Here is a 6,000-nt window from a genome sequence, read left to right as displayed (position 1 = left end):
CACATTTTGGACGACATAGTATAGTAGGATGTACTACATAGTATAGTGTGGCGTTTTTGTCAAGTTTTATACCAAAAAAATGGTTTTCAAAAATTTTTCCAATTTTGGACGACATAGTATAGTATGTCGTTTTTGTCAAATTTTGGACCAAATTTGTTTTTCAAAAAATGGTCACATTTTAGAGACATAGGGCCAATTCCAATTCCTATCTTAACCCTCAATCTTAACCCTAAAGCTCAACCCTTAATCTTAACCGGCCCTCAAAACCAAGTGTTGAGGGTTATTTTGTCACTTAGAAATGGGACACCCCTTAAATGCAGATACGTCTTCACACTGTAGGGGGCAGAATAACGCGAAAGCTAGCGTCCAGTCTGTCAACTCCAAAAAAGAAGAAGAACACATTTACGTCAGGATTATTTATTACGATCCGTTTGTCAGTCAAGTTATTAGTTAGTTATAAGATGATACTCATACAAATATTCAGCTGACAGTTACCACACACCACGGCTTATTGAAAAGTAAACGATCAGCAAACCATCGCTTGTCCGCACCGGCCGACTATTGACAAAAGATCGTAAAAATAAAAATAAACGTTACGCAACAATGACGTCAGTAATCCATAATATGGGCCTAAACTACGATAATACGATGGTTTTCATCATTTTTTTTATAAATACTTAATTCGTAGCGCGCTCGTTTCATCGCTTTCGACGCCATCTTTGTTATGTTAAAAAACCTGCAATGCATTCTGGGTAGCCCTCGCTCCCAAGGATGGTCTCGAAAAAAAATCTCAATGTTGAGGGCGATGCAGCCCTTAAACTCCACCCTCAACTTAATTTTTCTGAGAATCGGGACAGCACTTGCACTAGAGGGAGCGCACATTTTTGAGATTGAGGGTTAAGCAAGGAATTGGAATTCACCCCTGGTTTGTTGTTCTTCCTGTTTCCCGAAACCTTTATCAGTTCCTCGTTTCTGTCCGTAGTTTAACGACTGCTGCGTGATAAGGATTTGGCTTAAATGCAGAATACGACATCTTTTCTAAAACAGTCTGGTACGATCCTGCTTCATAAGAGGCATCACTTTTTTTACGCAGCTTAAGATGGAAAATCTGCAGCGTTTCTCAAAAAGATGTTCTCTTCTGCATCTCTTCAGGTTTGACTCGGGGTTGGAAACTCGTGAGGCCTCTTCATGTTCTCGCCGGGATCTCTAAAATTCTATGACGCAACCAGGCTCTCCAAACAAAACCAGGAATAGATTTCGGGAACTACCATGTAATAAAAATCTGACAAACGAGTTACGTAAGTTTAAAAAAAAAAAAAAGTGCCCGAGATGAAAAGGTTGGAGGAAGGAAAACACAGCGGTTCATCGCAGATATGTCCGTTTTTTCCACTGACGGCCGGGCGCTATCAATAGACTCTGGCTTTTTGGAACGTCTGATTCCGTTATGAGTTTGTTTTGCTGTCGCGTCTCCATGACGATCGGCCTTCAAAAGACAAAGCTACGGCGCGGCTAATGCTCCAAAAATATACACACAGTGAAGCGGGGAAAGGAGGTCCGAGGTTCAAGTTTCATTTCCTGAGGATTTGTCTTTGTCTCTGTGCTCACACATTTAATTATTATACACAGAAAGTAGTGGATCAACGTAGTGGAGCATCAGTGCAATAACATCATGTCTGTATTAAATAATGGGTTAAAATAAAATGAGAACTGGAGGCAAAATGTCATCATTTAAGAAGTTAAGATTTGACACAGTTAGTAATAACCAGACATGACAGTCATTCAAATCCACTTTGTGGCACAGGATGTGGTTTATGAGGACATTTGCACCCACGTTTTTATGCGAGTGTCGTAAAGTACAATCCCATAAAAATAAAAATAAAAAGGGAAAGATCGTAACTGGGACGGAGCTTTTTGAAATACATCGAGTGATCTTTGGTAATTATGTCCCTTATGAGCGAGCTGGTGCTGAGAGTTCTTACGTTCTTATCTTGGATCAATGGATGCAGAACGTTAACTATGATCTTTGTTATGGTTTTCTGAGAGTGAAACGGATCCTTTTAATTTGATCCAATTCAGTCCAATTTATGTGTATACACTCTTAGACATAAGGGTTCCAAAAGGGTTCTTCTACAAGGGCTGAGGTTCTACCTGGAACCATTTGCTTCTGAAAAACCCTTTCCCAAAGGGTTTTTGGTAACACTAATGGTTCCAGTAAGAACCATTTTGATCCAGAGAACCCTTTAAAACCCCTTTCCTGAATAAAGGGTTTTAAAAGGTTTCCAGGTGGAACCTTTATAAAAAGGTTCTACCTGGAGCCAAAAAGGGTTATCCTGAGGACAAGCCGAGGAACCTTATATGGTTTTACTTAGCATTTTTATGACAAATAAACTCTTAGAAATAAGTTCCAAAAGGGTCCTTCTACAAGGGCTGAGGTTCTACCTGGAACCATTTGCTTCTGAAAAAACCTTTTCCCGAAGAAAGGGTTTTTCAAGGGATCTTGGTAACACTAATGGTTCCAGTAAGAACCATTTTGATCCAGAGAACCCTTTAAAAGCCCTTTCCTGATAAAAGGTTTTAAAAGGGTTCTTGGTGGAACCCTCCAAAAGGTTCTACCTGGATGCCAAAACGGGTTATCCTATGAGGACAAGCTGAGGAACCTTATATGGTTCTACTTAGCACTTTTATTTTTACCTTTAAATGAACCCTTTTGGAGGGGTTTTAAAGGGTTCTCTGGATCAAAGTGGGTCTTACTGGAACCATTAGTGTTATCAAGAACCCTTGAAAAACCTTTTCTTTGGGAAAGGGTTTTTCAGAAGCAAATGATTCCAGGCAGAACCTTAGCCCTTGTCGAAGAACCCTTTTGGGACCTTTATTTCTAAGAGTGTAAATACATTCTTAGAAATAAAGGTCCCAAAAGGGTTCTTCGACAAGGGCTGAGGTTCTGCCTGGAACCATTTGCTTTCCTGAATAAAGGGTTTTAATGGGTTTTAAAGGGTTCTTGGTGGAACCTTTATAAAAAGGTTCTACCTTGAGCCAAAAAGGTTTCTCCTATGAGGACAAGCCAAAGAACCTTATATGGTTCTACTGAGCACTTTTATTTCTAAGAGTTTATTTAGTCATGCACTTAGAAATAAGGGTTCTTCTACAAGGGCTGAGGTTCTACCTGGAACCATTTGCTTCCGAAAAACCCTTTCCCAAAGAAAAGGTTTTTCAAGGGTTCTTGATAACACTAATGGTTCCACTAAGAACCATTTTGATCCAGAGAACCCTTTAAAAACCCCTCCAAAAGGGTTCATTTAAAGGTTCATTAAAGGTTCCACCTGGAGCCAAAAAGGGTTCTCCTATGAGGACAAGCCGAAGAACCTTATATGGTTCTACTTAGCACTTTTATTTCTAAGAGTGTACCACGTTATCTCCACATGAGTTTCGCCCGGGGTCACCCACTGGAGAGTTTGCGAGTCCATAACTGGGGACACAAACAGAGACGACTGAACGTCCGGTCTCACACTATGGTCCAATCCGACCGAATCCCCATAATGCATCAGTGAGGGAGGAAACTGGAGAAGCCAGAATCCTGCACACTAAGAGTCAGACGGTGACGTCAGTGTGGCTCGACGCTAACGTCCGCATGTTTGTTGTGGCAACGCGACGGGGAACAAGGCAGTGACGCACCCCCCCCCCCCCCCCCGTCCTGTCCAGCATTATTACTACACTGCAGTGCACTGAGTTCACACTGTCCAAAGATTCCATTTAAACTTTCCTGCAGCAGTCAGTTTTCAGGTCATTTCGCGGCCGTGTCTCACATTTAAAACAGGGAGAAACCAGAGCCGTAACTGTGAGTCGTCGTCTGAAGCAGAAAACAGAAGGTGTTTCACTGCTCGTCTCTTCATTAGAATTCAGCAGCAGTTCTGCAGCTGCACACAGAGCGAGCGCCGAGAGAGAGAGAGAGAGAGAGAGAGAGAGAGAGAGGAATGATGAAACCAGGGCTAAAAATAGCCTCCTCCCAGGATCCCCCCTCATACGGCCCTGTAAACACTCACAGAGCCAGCGACGGAGGCTTCTGCATGTGTGTGTGTGTGTGAGACGACGACGAGGACGTGAGTGTGTGTTGGACACACTGCAGTCGTCCTTCGTCACGTCCCCCCCACCCCCCCCCCCCCCCCCCCACCACCACCACCACCCCCGTCCTCATCATAAACCACTGTTTGGTTTGGCCGACGCACATCATCATCAAGCTGCTGCTGTACAATTAAAGCCATCTGTGGCCTATTTTAAAAAATTGTCACCCATTTTTTGGATTGTAAGAAGAAGTATTTTGCAGACTGCAAATCATGTTTATGTTTTGGCGTCATGTGGCGCCACCTACCGCCGTCTACCAGTCATTGCAGTCAGTAGAGTCTCAGCTGCCGAGCAACCACGGGGTTGCCAGTTACGTCAGAAAATGAAACCTTAAAGACCTCGGTGTTTTGAATTTGAGTGTAGTAACCGTTTTTGGCCACATTCTTACATATGGCGCCTTTAAAGAGACACACACACAGAGGAGAGTGGGGACGTGCTAGCATGCTACTGCTAACGCTCACTTAGAAAGCATGATTAGCTTCATATTGATCATATAGATTCAATAATTTCTTTATGCTACGTGGACAAACAGTGGTTAAAGGCGCCATATGTAAGAATGTGGCCAAAAACAGTTACTACATTCAAATTCAAAATACCTTTTAGGTCTTTTAGGTTTCGTTTTCTGACGTAACTGGCAACCCGTGGTTGCGCCGCAGCTGAGACTCTTCTGACTGCAGTGATTGGTAGACGGCGGTAGGTGGCGCCACATGACGCCAGAACATGATTTGAAAACATAAACATGATTTGCAGTCTGCAAAATATTTTTTTGTACACACACACAGAGGAGAGTGGGGACGTGCTAGCATGCTACTGCTAACACTCACTTAGATTAGCTTCATATTAGGATTAGTTTCATATTGATTCATATTTTTTTTATGCTGCGTGAACAAACAGTGGTTAAGTCTGTACACACACACACACACACACACAGAAGCGAGCGGGGACGTGCTAGCATGCTACTGCTAACACTCAGGCTGCAGAATAAGCTCCAAAAAAAGATTTTAGCCCCTTTAAATAAAGAATCACGTCATTAACTTAAGTCTATGGCATCGTACGATTATGTTTGACAATGTTTTACAACTGAAAACTGTTTATAGTTCAGCTGCTGGTCTACTGCTGCCTCGTGTGGTCACTTTGCGTCACTGAGGTAAATCTGAACGAAGGATTTTCAAAGCCGAATTGACAAAATAAGACATTTGAAGTTAGTGATGGAGGCAGCAGTGGATCAACAACTCCTGTGAACTGTGTCACTGTTATGTTAAAATCACTGATTTTCTCTATGGGGTTTGGTGTGAGACGCAAACTCCAGTTTCCACCCATAAAAGGCCGTTCCACACTCTAAACGACGAGTGTGTTTTAAAGCTAACGCACACTCTACAAGCACACTTCAAAAAAAACACCCAAACTGTCCCTGTTGAATGTCGAGACGCTTCCCCCCCCCCCGAAAAAGAAAAAGTGCAGGTGACCCCTGAAGGTCGCGTTATTAGTGTGTGAATGAGACTCGTCCACACACACACAGCTGTAAAACTGTATTTATGAAGCAGCGTTAAAGATAAACACGTGTTCACAGCCGCGCGTTGTACGTCGTGACCTGAATCTGCTCTGAGACGACAGCAGCCTGTGTGTGTGTGTGTGTGTGTGTGTGTGTGTGTGTGTTGTTTTTTTTTCCTCTCACATTCACGATGGATCAGAGATCACAGAGAAAAGTGAGGGAGATGGTTTCCATGGCGATACTGTTTCCTTTTCCCCTTCTACTCCAGTTTGACGTCATAACAGGCTCCCTGGTAAACCTCTGTGTGTGTGTGTGTGTGTGTGTGTGTGTGTGTGTGTGTGTGTGTGTGTGTGTGTGTGTGTGTGTGTGTGTGTGTGTGTATTTGTCAC

The sequence above is a fragment of the Microchirus variegatus genome, assembly GCF_963457635.1.
Source record: "Microchirus variegatus genome assembly, chromosome: 16".
Taxonomy (NCBI): domain Eukaryota; kingdom Metazoa; phylum Chordata; class Actinopteri; order Pleuronectiformes; family Soleidae; genus Microchirus; species Microchirus variegatus.
The sequence above is the reverse complement of the archived record's forward strand: the minus strand, read 5'-3'. Positions refer to the sequence as shown.